The sequence below is a fragment of the Episyrphus balteatus genome, chromosome 2, assembly GCF_945859705.1.
Source record: "Episyrphus balteatus chromosome 2, idEpiBalt1.1, whole genome shotgun sequence".
NCBI classification, from domain to species: domain Eukaryota; kingdom Metazoa; phylum Arthropoda; class Insecta; order Diptera; family Syrphidae; genus Episyrphus; species Episyrphus balteatus.
Genome location: NC_079135.1, coordinates 120,598,819 through 120,614,226, shown reverse-complemented (window position 1 = coordinate 120,614,226; position 15,408 = coordinate 120,598,819). Strand labels below are relative to the sequence as shown.

The 15,408-nt window shown below is 30.3% G+C and overlaps 1 protein-coding gene and 1 long non-coding RNA gene across 5 annotated transcripts in view; one reads left to right on the top strand and one right to left on the bottom strand.

Moving 5' to 3' along the window:
- LOC129908359 (uncharacterized) overlaps nucleotides 1-15,408 on the bottom strand; it is an 85,670-nt gene that overhangs the window by 21,721 nt on the left and 48,541 nt on the right. The window contains exon 1 of one of the 4 annotated variants that reach the window (XM_055984797.1): nucleotides 7,333-8,252. The exons of the other annotated variants lie outside the window; for them this stretch is intronic. The gene's annotated coding sequence lies outside the window, so the exon portion shown is untranslated. Of the gene's footprint in view, nucleotides 1-7,332; nucleotides 8,253-15,408 lie in introns of those variants that run through there. 4 annotated transcript variants of the gene reach the window in all.
- On the top strand, nucleotides 12,781-13,643 carry LOC129908360 (uncharacterized). Its single transcript, XR_008771271.1, has 2 exons — nucleotides 12,781-13,419; nucleotides 13,495-13,643. It is a non-coding gene; the product is annotated as an uncharacterized LOC129908360 (long non-coding RNA).

The following is a 15,408-nucleotide window of genomic DNA, read 5'->3' as shown; positions in this document are numbered from 1 at the left end:
TTGTAATGGATTGTTTTGATTTTTAATAATGATGGATTCTTAAATCTTCATGCAAAATTTGGTTCATCTATAATAATTTTTAAGGGTTTTTCGGCAGTAAGTTTGCAACTGTTATAATAATATGAGATGACAGATGAAAAACAGGTATAACTTTTTCCAGAGACGTCAGATTTACTTGATTTTAGATTTTTTGGAATCAGCATTAAAAAATACCTTGAAATCATGTATCATATGTGTATATAATACCATAGCCTATTTTTGCTAATTTTGAAAATCTCCATTTCGCGATTTGACCTTGAAATCGCGACAAGCGGAAATGAGATTTTTCTAGACTTTTGAGATATGTTTTAGAATGGCAAAAGGAAGATATTGAGCAAAAAAAATTTCTACTAACATTCATTCCGAGGTTAAACCCTTATTTGACTGGATTATGAAAGTTCTCAAAAATTCACAAAAAAAAACACATTTTGGACTACTGAAAAACTATAAACTCGAAATCAAGATATAATAAAAACAAATCCGAAATCTAGTTCCCCATTATGAAAATGTTTTGTATGTAGAAACCACTATCAACTAGTATTTCCAAACAACCCTATAGCGAAAATTCAGGGTATCCAAACCGAAAAACCAAAGAAAAAAATGTCTGTACAAAATTGGTAATTGGAATATAACATACAACTTAGTTCACAATTTTATTTTCTGAAATAGCCATAAAATTTTTGGAGACCAAAATGAAATTTGGACAAATTTTAACATTCGGTAATTTTGGATATACGGGATTACGTGTTTTCTGATTTTTAATTTGGGGATAATGACTTTTCTTCATTTTCAGTTTTTTGAATTTCGATGATTTTTAGATTTTGTTCTTCGAAATTTTTTTTCTGACCTGCCAACCCATTCATAAAATATTTATAATATTTTTCATTTCCTTTTATAATGTACCAATACGAGCATGCTCTAAGGCGTGTATATTTGATTGGGTATTCAAGTTCGTGGGTCCAAAGGAAAAACGCACTTAGTTTTTTGGTTTTCACCATTACGGTTTTAAAATTTTAAGATTTTGGCGTTTTAAATTTCCTAGGGTTGGTATTCCGAGAAATCTGAATTTTTGTTTTCATGTTGTAGGAACTCGCAACTTTTGGACCCCAATTCGAACCCAAATCCAATAATTTAATATATGCAGTTTATGTTTTAATACTCCTCAAGTGATTCTAAGGGTTATGGGGATTTAGATATAATAAATATTTGTATGTGAGCCTTTTTAATATGTAAAAATTCTTTTCGCCCTTAAAAAAAAACAGAATTCAAAATTATTGTTCACATTCGATGTGTGTATTTATAATTTCTAATCAATTTAAATCTCAAACTAATTTATAATTAAATTGCCATGTGCCTTCCCACTTTATTATTATTATGATTTGGTCTCAAACAATTATCTGGCATTGCCCTTTCAATTTCGAGTGCGAATCCTTGCAATTATCCCGCCCAGAAACAAGTTCATATTCTCATCTCATTCAATCGCAATTACTCGAAAACAAGTAAAAAAAAAAACAAAGGATACTTGCAACAATATAATTGCACATTCAGGACACTTACATACATATACTTAGTAGTTCGTCCGCCCTTTGCATCAATCCCTTGAAGGTGATTTTCTCAGGAAAAAGAATCTAAAATCTAAATTGTTGCCAACGAATCTTATGCAAGGATCTTACGTATATCTTGTTGAATCCGATAAGAAGAAAAAAAATAAACATCCTTTTGTCTATATGTTGTTGGCTCATAATGTAATAGAAGGTAACAGGTAACATGGTGTAACTGGCAGACCTAGTGATTAAGTTGCTGCTCCATTCTAGAGTTATTTATTTCACTTAGGATCTTCAGTCAACTTAGGAATCAATGGACTCTACATGGGCTCTTTTTATACAGCAATTTGCCGACTATATACCTTCAAAGGGTAATCGGAAATAGCCGCTGCCGCTTCAAGGCACCTTTAAAGCTCAAAAGGAACTAACTATGCAAATCGTTAAGGATAGGGGATATCCATCGAGTCTATAATAATGGAAGAGTTGTTATATCAGGTATGTTATTGGTCCGATCTACGGACAATTGGTATTCTCAATATGTCCAAGGTAACTATTTATTGTTATTGGAATAGGATATTCCTTAAACTACGTGAGCACAAAGTTTTTTTTTATTTTTTTAGTTGGTTTTCTTTGGAAGAATAACATGAAAATTGGTTACCAATTTACTGAAGTATGACGATGCGGTTGAAGATTTTTGTTTTTGCTTGGAATTAAGTGATTTTCGATTGAAATGAGATGAGATTATAAAAGATAATTCTAGGAATCTGCAAAGAAAAATATTATCATGAGCTAGGAAAATAGATTGGAACAAAAATAATTCTCAAAATGAAAAAAAAAAAATTTGTAGGATTCTTCTGAATTATTTTTAATTTGTTAGAACTTGAATTTTATTTAACAAATTGAGTAGTTATATACACTCCTTTTCATCAGAATAGGTACACAACTTTTCAAATGTTCAGTATTCGTTTTTTCCTCACAGTGTAGGAAAAATAATAATTTTTTGATGTCAAGTCATTGTTTAAGATGTTAGCAGAATCAGCAAAAAAAATTATTCAGAACGTGTGGTTATTTTTCTTGTTTCTCTGTGGCAAAGCATTTTACCCTTCAAGCAAGAAAACTGAGTTCAACAAAGAAACTCCGACCTCAGACCGCGAAAATCGGGCTTGCACTCACACACTTGCAACTTTTTGTGTATGAACACAAAGTCGAACGAGAATCGTGGTGAAAAATGACAAAAGGAAAAGAAAGACAAGGCCAACAAGAGCCAAAGCGTCATTTTGTTATTTTTTGTTGAAGTGTTTGGTCGCGTCGTGTCTCGTGTCGTTGTTTGTATAATGTTAGTTTATTAATTATAAACAATTTTATTAAATTATAAACAATATGGAAAACAAAAAAGGTATGTTTTTTATATCGCTCAAAGTGTTTGGGTTAAAATGTTGTTTCTTCTTGTGTTGTAGATGTAATCTCTAATGATGAAGAAAAATCTAGAAGGTGAAACATGCGATTGGGTATCTAAAAAAACACCAACAACAGCAGCAGCATCAAATGAAATAAAATACAAAAAAATGTATTGTATTTTATATTGTACTTATTGTGAAAATTTCGTTTGCCAAAATAAAATAAAAAATAAAACAGTTTCAGTGAAAAAAAAAATAAATCTTGTTCTTTTTTTGGTCGCAAATGCGAAATGTCATCCCTTTCTTATTCCTCTTTCTGGTAGGTTTTCGCTGCTCCGGCTCAGGTCCGCCTTCGGCTCCGTTTTCTCGAAATGGAGATTTTCACCACACCAATACATATGCAATCGACTTCGCGGTGATTATAATTTCCATACTAATTTGAGCCGCCTTCGGACCAGATTCTGATCCGAAGTCGGACTCAGCTCCGCCTCAGGCGGAGCGGATTCGGACCGAGGTCGGACCTGTTTGCTTGAAGGGTACATCTAAAAACTGAATAATTTTTTTGTTTCATCAGAATAGGTACACATAGAGAATGATGTGAAAGTGGTCCATGAAATGAAATTAAACCTAGTTCTTCTTAAAAATGTATTTTACATATTTTATTTTTTGTATAGTGGCGTTTTTATTCATAAAAAAATAACAAAACTGTCCAGGAATTGCATTGTTAAATCTTTTTATGCAATCTATCTGAATCTCTTCCCTAAATTGTTAAATGGTGGGTTAGGAAATATTTTTGTCTTAAAATCGAATATCACAAATTTTATCAGTACGGGCTAGCCATTTTCAAATATTTTCAACAAGGTTCAGGGTTGTTTTCTATGGTAGATACTCAAGTACTTTCTGAATTTGCACTTCCTCCCAATATTTTACAGAGCATTTTTTGTGGTAGGAGCCGTGGTCCTGTTAAAAAATTCAGAATACTGGTTCACAAATACTAGAGAATTAAGGAAAAGTTTCTTGAATATGCATTTACAAATAATTGTGACCATTCTTCACGTTTGAAATTCATTATTTGTATTATCGTAGAAGACTACTTTCTTCCATGCCTTAACACTCCTTTTTTAACAATGAAGTTGGTCTCAAAATGGTTTCTCCTTTCGCAGAATGTTAAACTGATAGTTTAACTCACCAACTCAAAAATAACAAGAAATACCACTCAACTTTTCATGTGGTAAAGGATTTCAAAAACCTTAAATGCATACAATTCTGTTCTTGGTGTAGTAATGGTGTCTTTTCAAAATTCAGCCATTTTAGAAGATTGGGACTAATGCCCATTTTATTTACTGTCCTAAAATTACAAATAACAACTGTTTTTCACTTTTATTCTTGTCTTTAAACCACCAAAACTGGTAGCACATGTAAAAATTTACTCGTCTTAAAGTGTTTTTTTTTTGTATTTTTTTTTACAACCATTCATTTTTTTTTAACCCCAAAATGTTTGTATCTGAAGTCTGGATAGAGCATATTCACAATTCGTAATTTTTTTTAATCATACCAGTACTGGTGGATCCTTCATTGTTTGTTTTTTTTTCTTAAGGTGTTTTCACCAAAATTTAGCGATTTTAATCCACCCATGTTTTTCAAAATGGTAGTATGATTATTAAATTACACTTATTAAAGTCCAGTTATTTGTTTAAATGGTAAATTTGCTCGAAATCCACGAAACCATTCAAGATAACAAGGGTGTACCTATTCTGATGAAGAAAAAAATTAGTTGATTTTTCCTCAAAAAATACTTTACAAGAAAAAAAATGCGAAAGTTATGGTCCATTTTGAAATAATTTTAACTGTTGCATTTCCCAACATCTTAAACTATCATAAAACAATAAAACCTTGTTAGGTCACGTACCACTATTGGGGAAAAACGATTAAGGAACATTTGAAAAGTTGTGTACCTATTCTGATGAAAAGGAGTGTATAAAAGATCTGAAAAATTTGTGACTTCAGCAAAATTTAGATACAGTATTGAAAAGGGGTTTAATCTCAATTGCGTATGATATTTGGTCTAAGAGAACAGACATTAAAATAAACATTATACTTTCATACAGAGAGGAAAAACAGAGTGTCAAGCTATCTATCTGGCGCAATCAATTTGTCAAACAGTTAGTAGATATTGTATATACATATGTATAAGTCTTTCAGTTTCCAATTTATCATAATGTCAGTTTACCGGTGAACGTCTTTTCACTTCAAACATAGCGCCTTGCGTTTTTCTATCAATCACCTGATAAATAGTGTTTTTTCTTTGTTTTCAAAACGAAAAACACAGATAAGGCATTTTATTACCTACTTTACATGAATGGCTTACTGTACGCCCTCTAGAGTGCAACAAAATTCTAAATCTAAATTTATATACAATGTTGACTTCAAATCCAGGCATCAACTGCGGATACTGAACGACAACAGTGATCAGCATTCTTTGTTTATCAATTTCCCACCGAAGCCAATCTTTCCAATAAGAACCCCATCATAACCGGATTTCTTTCTGGTCAACTCAAACCTAGTTTTCGTTGTACCAGAATTACGGAATTTGAGGCACTAACCAGTACCAGCACTAACCCTAACCAGTGATCTAGAAGCTGAACTATTGTCTATAGAGTGACACCTTTAATAACTATTTAGAAAAAGATGTATCCAGACATCTAGAGCACTTGAAAACTTCTCGTGTACATACAGAATCCCTGCCACCATAGTCAGACTAAACGTTCGCGTACACTAAAACCGATTATCGGCTGACATCGGACGACTTTATCGGGCGGTTGTCTGACTTTGTGAAACTTAAAGTAAATATAAAATTTTTTGTCAGTGCACTGCAGTAGAAGATTTTGAATAAATTGTATGCATATTTTCGAAAGTTCATACCACCATCTAAAACGTCAACATCGAAGACGTCCTCGCTGCGTATGGATAAATAATATATTTTTAAAGAATGGAGTTTAATTCTACAATATATGAGGACGAATGCCACCATACTAAAGTGAATTTCGTTCACTCAGTGAACTCCATTAGAGTCGAAAACTAATTGAATTCATATTATTTTTGTAGGGTTTTACAAACAGCCGCTCAGGATTGCCGCTCAGTAAGTACCTTAAAACTGGTGAAGGCATTCAAATATGGGAACGGTTCGTTACTATTTTTGTTTTTTTAAACTTTTCAAATCCGTAATTCTACTTTTCAAAATTATGCAAATAAACAGGTTTGACATTTTTCGATCGAAACGAAAATTTTCAACAACATTTAATAAGATAAAGATTCTTAACAAAAATTTTGAAAATGGTAAAAGAAAAATATTTTTGATAATACATCTTCTTGTAACAGGATCCTGTTTTAATCAAAAAAATTTTTGTCTCATGATTAACAGATACACATATTTGGAAAATAAAAATATTCTATATCTTTAAAAAAAAAGTATCAAGAACAAGAAGTATTAAACAAAAAACTTTGAGTTTTGGAATAACACTGTCTAACTTTTGCTCATTTAATTTACTTGCTTTTCAAAATTTGGGTCAGTTTAAATATATAATTATTCTTTTGTCAACAATTGTATGTTTTTCTCTTATTTACTCTTTTTTTTTAAGAATATAATTTATAACTTAACAGCAGACACAACAACATTCCAAAGTAGGTAGGATAGATAATTTTCATAATCGTCAAAGATTGAAAATTAAATTTCTTTCAACACCTTCAAACGAATTTAAAAACAAAAAATGTCTTCCTCAAATCAAAAATATAAATGATGACATGAGAAAATTCCATTTCAAAAATATAATTTTCATCAAAAAAAAAGAAGAAAAAAAACAACTTAAAATTGAAAACTTTGTCTATTTTCATTGCCAGAATGAAGAAAACGCATTTAGAAAATTCAAAAAAAAACACAAGAATCGCGAAATCAGAAAAAAATTTAAATAACAAAAAAAAAATTCATAACTTTGCACAAAATTGTCGTATGACAAGAGAATAAACCAAAACCTTCAAACTTCTATGTCACATTCTTTTGATTTGTTTTATTTTTTTTTTATCAAGCACAATAAAAATTACGAATAACATTAAACTTGTTTTCAGGTCAAAATAACTACAATTTTTTTTTTTTGTTGATTTTTTTTACAACAAAACAAGAATTTATCAATTTGGATCAATAACACAAGTAATATAAAATTTTTTTAAATTCAATTTGGATCACAAATTGCATAATAAATTTTGATTTTTTTTTTCTGCAACATGTTTCTCCAAATTAATTGCAGTACATTTAAGTTGCTAATTTTGGAAATAATTCTCCTTATCTTGACACTCACTTTGTTTTTTTTTTTTACTGAATTTTAATTATGATTTCAAGTACATTAACTTTTTTTTATTTTTTGCGTGTGATGCTGAATCCTTCCAAAGAGATCACTCATTGAACCATTGCAACAATGATGCAGCAACATTCATGTTGTTTTTTTTTTTAATAAAAATTCATGTATTTTAATAAATCGCATGTGATTATTTTGGATTTTCACTTTTAATTTTTCGTGATTAAAAATAGAAAAAAAAAAATAAAATTTAAAAGAAAAAAAAAGAAAAACCGATTAAAGGCCAAAATGTTGCCGACACAATCAAGTACCGCACACGAGCTATGTGCAAATAATTGCTCAAAATTCTATTTTTAATAATTTTTTTTTTTCTTTGCTCCGTTAGATGAGATAAACAAATATAATTTTGAATCTCTACCTATAGACTTTTTAATTGTTTAAACAAAATAGAAAAAAAAAACATCACACATCGCGTTTAGCACCGACAGTAACGAAATGGAAGGTTTTAGTCTAGCAAGAGGCTTTCATATCACGCCCGTGAGTAAATGAAAATTGATTCTTCTTCGCACAGAGTAATTTTCGTGTTCACCATCACCACATGACTTCGATTCGGATTCAATGTGCAACTGGGAAACATGGACAAAATTCTATGGTGCAACAGCCGAGTCGCGGCAGCTAGAGAGATCGGAATCTAAAAAGAGTATAGAGACTTTGTGTAAGGTGCACGCACGCCCGATAGGTTCTCCGTCTGTTCCAAGAATAAAATTGTGTGCGACGCTGACTATTCTACGCGACTAAAAGGCTAGAGAGTCAGCAAGCTATAGAAAAGTATACTAGATTCAAGCGTTTAGCTTTAGAAATGTCGGTGGTCGATTGGAGTGTACAGCACAACCAGCAACTACTGGGAACAGCGCAGCGTCAATGTTGTCGTCAGTGTACACGAGTAGGGTACCCGAGTAAAAATTCTCTTGGCTCTAGGTGGGCTCGTTTGTAAATGTTGTGCTTGAAGCTGAGGCTGACTAAGGGGAGGCTACACACTAAAGTGTACACCCAGAAAAATGTGTGAACAATGGTATTCGTTAAAAATAGATTGTTTATGGGAAAATTATGTTAAATTTTTGTCAAACTGGTTCTGAACTTTTACAACTTCCAACGGGTCAACAAAATATATTAAATTAATTTGATAATTAAGTCATAATTTAATGAGCGTCATTTCATTAATTTAATAAATTGTATCTTAAACAAAAGGGATTGATTTTTAAATTTAGATGAATTTCAATATAAGTTTTGGTCATGAAAAGATAAATCTTTTGTGATGAAAAGAAGACCTAGTGGCAAATGGTGCCAACTTAAAACGGTTGTTGCCGTTACATTATTATTGTAGAAAACACTTATAAGAACTATGTTTTGAGATGGTGCTCGTGTTAAGGTTACCGCTTCTGGTGAATTGTTTGTCAGCTATGTCATATAAATTTTTATATTAATTTTATGTAAAAGGTTAACCTTTTACGCACTTTTGTGTATTAGGACAGTATCAGATAAACTAAAACAGCTATGACAGGTTGAAGTGTCGTGATTAATTCTTTTGAAAAGATGTAAGATTAAATAGGAATTTATTTTCTTTCGTGGTTTTTATGTCACAGTTATGGTAAAATGTTTAAATAATTTCAAAACCAAACTTTGAACTACATAATTTGCATTTGGAATCTGTTGAACTGTTATATCAATTGGTGTTTTGTTTATGATACAATTTATGATAATTTGCGGTAAATGGAAAAAATGATGCGCATTTTTGCAACGTAACTTCTTTTTGTTTTGTTAATAGCACAAGTTTTTTATTTTTCACAAACTGGGCTAGCAGGCAAATTAGTAAATCAAATTACAATACCGATGAAGGGCTCATTTTACAGATAATTAAAAGTTAAAACTAGGTTTTTTATGGTTGAAATGAGAAAAACGTGAAAAACGTATTACCTTAATAAAAACGGTACCAACCACTTTTCCAAGAAGGCGGGCGCCAGGGTGGTTTACAATCTGTGAAAAGCCCTCAAGTTTCCTCTGTTCACTAGTTCCTTTAAATGGGTTTTGTTCCCTTTTATATTTTAAAAATGGTAGCTTTTAGACAAAATTTATGTTCTACAAAATTGTAGCTGAGGCTATTTTTCAAAAAATTGTCACATTAAGATTTTTTTCTATCATTTACCGTTTAGACATTACAACATTTCAAACTATCCCATGTAATTTGAAAGAAAACTTTATATGACAATTTTTTGTAAAAAAAAACCTCAGCTGGAGCATTCCATGAAAAATGGTAATTTTTTATAATTAGGAAAAAGAGTAATAGATGGGATTTATTGCAATGAAAAACTTCTTTAGAAGCAGAAAACTCTTTATCAAGAGTTAACAAGTGTTTGCGAACTTAACTCTTAAATCGATATTCACCTAGCCAAATTTATCATCAAGTTTTAAGTAAAAATAAACGCTTAAACGTGGTGGACTTAATGTCGCATACGTTACGCCACAAATGTATCTAATTTATGGTAGCTATATTTGTTAAATTGCGACTTGTGGACGCTTCATTACATAGAAGCGATAATATAAAATTATTTCTAAGTGTTCAAATCGATCTAAAAACTGTTACGGCACTTAAAATCTATTTCAAACACAAAAAAACATGCCAAAATTTCATATACGTTACAATGGAAAGCTCCAGCTACAATTTTGTAGAAAATAATTTTTTTCTAAAACCTACCGTTTTGAAAATAAAAAATGTTGTAACCATTCAGGACTTTTCACAGATTGTAAACCACCCTAACACCAAGCTGTGTACCAAAAATCAGCCTGTTACATATTTGTTCCTTTAAAAAAATCTATTTTTCCTGGGCTATAGCTAAATTTCATGAAAAAAAGCAAATAGAAGTTTTCATTATAACCTAGTAAGAAGTCATGGAAAATTATGTCTAAGAACTTGTAGCTGATGATGTAATATTAAATAAAATTGTCCCTTTTAGTTTATACACTTGCCCAAAAAATTAAAGGAACAAAAAATTTTTTTGATTTTTTTAGTGATTCTCGATATACTGTATTTCAGTTAAAAATGATCGTATCATGACAAAACATTAGAACTATCTAAAAACCAAAATTTTCCAAAATTTTTTGCGTTTTTATTTTGCTCCTAAGAAAGTGAGAAATTTTTTTTATTTTTAAAAAGGTTATTTATTCAAGTTTCTGCGGGTGTTTTTAGGTTGCAATATCAGTTATTAAACCAAAAACATACTCTTGACTTTGACTATCAATACCACATTAACGGATCACTTTATATAGAAAATGCAAGGATACATTTAAAAATTCATTTAATTTTCTATAAAGAAATCAAGTTTCTTTACTAAAGAAAAAATGTATTCTTACATTTAAATTTATTAGAAAAGCTATCAAAACGGCCTTTTTACGTTTTTTTTTTTAGTAAATTTACCTCTTTTTTAAAACTATGGGTGATAAGATTGAAATGAGACTTAATTATTGAAGCTTCAGATACCTGAAACAAATTTGTAAAGTTACAGATTTATTCATCAAACAGTTTTTCTGTTCTAAGCGATTCAACTTTTGAGATTAAACAAAACTATACATTGTTCCAGCTGTAAATGAATTATAAGCAAAATCAAATTCTTTTGAGTTTATTTTCAATGAATCGTTTAAATTTTAGATAAACCAAAGATCGCAAGGATAAGTTGTACTCACCTTACTTAAAAATTATCGAAATCGTTTTTAAATATTATGTAATGGTATTTTTTTCAGTGCATCAAGAAAATATACACCACCCAAGAAAACCACCGCACACTTTGCGGTAGTTCAATGAGTTTTGAGAGTTGTTTCTTCCTCTCTTTTCCAATTAGCGTTTATCACTGCCCATACATATTCTTCTTTTAAATATAAAAAAAAAATATCTCTATAGACAAGACAATATATGTTCGCGCCACAATAATGAAAATAATGCACTGTACTCTGTACGTACCTTTAGCCCAGCACTGAAAGGTACAATATACTCTCATTCCCACTCGTGGAACATTGCTATAAGGCTTATTCTGCAACCCTTTAGGGTTTAAGTGGATCTTTCAAGAGTTTCCTTTTGAATAAAGAAACACAACGATGATGACGACTACGAGGATGATGGTTATACGCATTCACTTCTCTATGAAGCCAAAATGGGCACAAATGTAGAACTCTTTAAAAAAAAAAAAGTGGAACCTACTTAAATGCGTCGGTTAAATTTAATTAAGATATTTGGTACATATTGTTAAAATTTGTACTCAATTTAAAAAAAAAAAAAACAGATTTATGTAATATATCCGTTTTCCTCAGAATTTTTAGATTTTTCTGCTTTTAAAAAGATTTGTGACCTTAAGTCTTGGAACTCTTTTTCAAATTTTGAAACACCAACTTTCTGTACAAATTTCTTTTCTTCAATGAAATTAAGGACATAATATGCCTTGGAATTTTTAAATTTTTTTCTTCCTGTAAATTTGGAACAAAACATTTATGTATTCAGAATTTCAAAATTGTAGTCATTCTAAAGAATACTGAACAAATTTTTCACCATAAGTCTTAGAACTATAATATTCGACCTTAATTTTTTAACTTGTGAAATTTTCGACCTCAATTTCTTTCTCATGATTTTTTGATACAAAGTTTCTGTACGAACTTCTGTTATTCCTTATTTTGAAATTCAAGTTCTCCTAGTTTGTAGATCCTTATTTCCCAGAATAAATCAAAGATCAAATTTGGTACAAATTTCTACTGATCAACATTTTGAAATATCAATGCTTCGTATAGATTCGCATGATGTTAAGCTAAAAGTTGTGCTAAAAGTTTTGTAAGCCCACAAAAAATATTTTCAAAAATATTGTGTTCCAAAATTTTGCACAGAACTACGAATCTAAAAAAAATTTAGTACACCAAATTTTAAAAAAGAAAAAATTGTTGTTTATTTTTTATTATAAACTATTGAAAAAATTTTTAGTCTTTTTAAAGAATTCTGAGCAAATTGTCGACTCTAATTTTGGACATCAATTTCTTTTCCTTAAAAGTATTATTTCCTTCCGTAAATCTACCATACAATTTGGCACATACAAATTTCTACTGATCAATATTTGGAAATATCAAACGATATTGTGCAAAAAATTGTGTAAGCCCATAATGTACTAAAAAATGTGGTGTCCCAAATTTTTGTACAGATTTGCGAATCTAATATAAATTTGGTATACCAACGACGATTGAAAAACGATTTTCAAAATCAAATTTTATTACATTCAAAAATGTGTCTCATATTTAATATTATAAACTATTGAAAGCAGTTAACTGGGTACTTCTGTAATCACCTGAACACTTTTACTCTCTCATAAGAGACCAAACTAAAAAACAGTGACAATTTTATGTTATTCTATGTTTTTTTTCTATTTTGTCAGCAAAAAAACATTGCCCATAAACATAACACTACTTCTTGATGAAAATAAAAACAAAACAAACAAACCTACAAACAACTCTTCTATCGGTCGTTCATTGAACTAAAAAGATATAATGTGTGCATGTGTGCATTGTACGCCAGTACACTAGGCCACAATTAGATGGTCGTATTAGTTGTTGTTGTAACCGATTGACAGCTAGATATTGAGAGGAGGCACAACTTAGCTTAGGTTGGGTATAATAACAGTCTTGACTATTTACGGCAACAGTCTCCGACTCTGAAGTTTTGGTATTGGAAAGAAGATTGCAATAGCAATAATTATAACGGCAGAAAGCATAAACAAAACGTAAGCGTGATCTCTCCAAGAAGAGACGCAGCAACAGCAGAAGATTGACATAGAACTTGTTGGTTTTGATGCAACTTGCAAGTCGCAACTTAAGAAAGGAAGGATGGTTCCATGTGCATCCATCGAGTACGTACAAAATGACGTCAAGTCGGTCGGTTGTAATGCATACCAACTCATTAGTTGAGGATTAGATAACCACCGTTCTCATAGTCTTTATGATGGAAAAATGACAGAAGTAAAAAACGGGAGAAGATGGCATTTCCCAGATGTGTCATATTAATGAGTATGGCATCCATTCGTTACACATTTCTTTTGATTTGAAAGTAATTTCTGTGTCATTTCTGATAAAACAAAACAGGTGCGTTGCAGTTAGTTTTAGTCTCGGTGTATACCGGTGCCGATTGTGGTGGCAGGAAGTCTAGTCTGGAAGCTCTACATAAATGGGAGGTTGATTTTTCCATGGTACTTGTGGAGGTACTTAAGGAGACGGGACATGGTTTAAGTTTTCTTTGGTTCGTTTGAAGTTGTTTAGGATTTTTTTTTACCAGAGTATGTTCTTGTCAATATTTAGAATGTGGGCTAGGTTTTATAAAGGAAAGATCAGGAAGGCGTTTACAAGAGATTATACCTACTGGTGGCGTTTTCCATTTACAGAAGTTGGTGTGACTAAAAATGAAAATAAAATTTTTGTAGACAAAGTCTGTATTCAATTTTCTGATAAAGTAAATAAATTGTCAAACAAGTATTAATTTCAGCTAGCCCATTGTTTGTCTTTTAACTCTTAGCTTAACGGTAAACAAACATAAATTGCATAAAAATCGAACAATACCCACGTGACTAAGAGCCCAAAAATATATGGTCTGAAATTGAATTGACAAGACAAGAAAATTATGTGATAGAAAGTTAGTCATGCACCACATTGAAAATGTAGACAACACCCAATAGCGCTATTGTTTCGAAGTATTTTTCAAAGAAAAGCCGGTATAAAGTTAAAAGTATGTGTTTTTTAAGCTATTTGTACTTGTGACTACTATGTGATTATTATTTATGTGCAGAACCGATATAGTTATTTGACCGTGACGGGTACAAAATACTTTTGAATATTTTGCATTCTCAGACGAGTGGTTGAATGTGTACAATGAAAAGAAAATGGAATTATGAGTTGAAATTTTATAATTTTTTGTACGAGTTGATTCAGAAAAGTACCTAAGCATTTTTGTGGGTCCATGAAAAAAATGGTATTTATTTATTTTATTGGCTCTTAAAGCTACTATTTAAAATAATATGATAAAATGTTATTGTTTTTTTTTTTTCAAAACTGTAATAACAAAGCAAGTTTTAAAAATAAATAAACCAAAATCAGACCCTCAAAAATATTTTCAGGGTATTGTTCTAAAACGAAAGTTGAAATTTGATAAATAAATGTTTCCCAATGTATAAATAAAAAATTTTTAAAAAGTTAAAATCAATCATGGACAGGGGAAGCAAAATACTAGCTTAGAGTGAGATTTATGAAATTTTACAAAAACCTTCATTTAATCGAAAACTGTGTGTAAAATGTGTAAAAAAGTTTTCGTTAAAATCATCTTAATCGTTTATGAAAAATTCAGAAATAAAAAAATAACGTTCTATGACAGGTACCGTTAGTAACAGTTCAAAAAATATTTTATTCAAAATCGTTATAGCCGTTTTTAAACAAAAAATAATAACTTTTGTCCTCTGACTATAGCAGCTACCATTAGTTTTGGTACTAAATAAAACTGATATAAAATAAGGGTAAAGTTAAAATTTTACCCATTTATGATAAATCTTTCTTATACTCTTCCTATATTATTGAGGGTGGTACTAGAACTAGCTTTTTATTTTCTTAATTTTTTCCCCAATGAACACTTTTATAAATTTTCTTGAATTAGCTTTCAAAAAACAGAAATTAAAAACAGAAATTCACTCAACATTTTTCTACGATTTTTGGTGTTTTTTTATGAAAATTCATTAAAATGAATCATATAAATTATAGATCTGATAAATTATATACAGTAAAAATGAATAGTTTTAAACTTCAAAAATACATCTTAACTTTTTTCTCAAATAATTTTAATTTAATTTTTAACACAAAATTAGTTAAACTTAAATTTGACCATACAATTTTATTTTTTTTTTAAGATATTTTCAAACCGAGAGTAATAACGTTTAAAGATTCTTAAAACAAAAACCCTGAGGTAAAATCGTATTCTAGAGTAAGATTGAAGTATTTTGGTCAAAGAAAATTGAA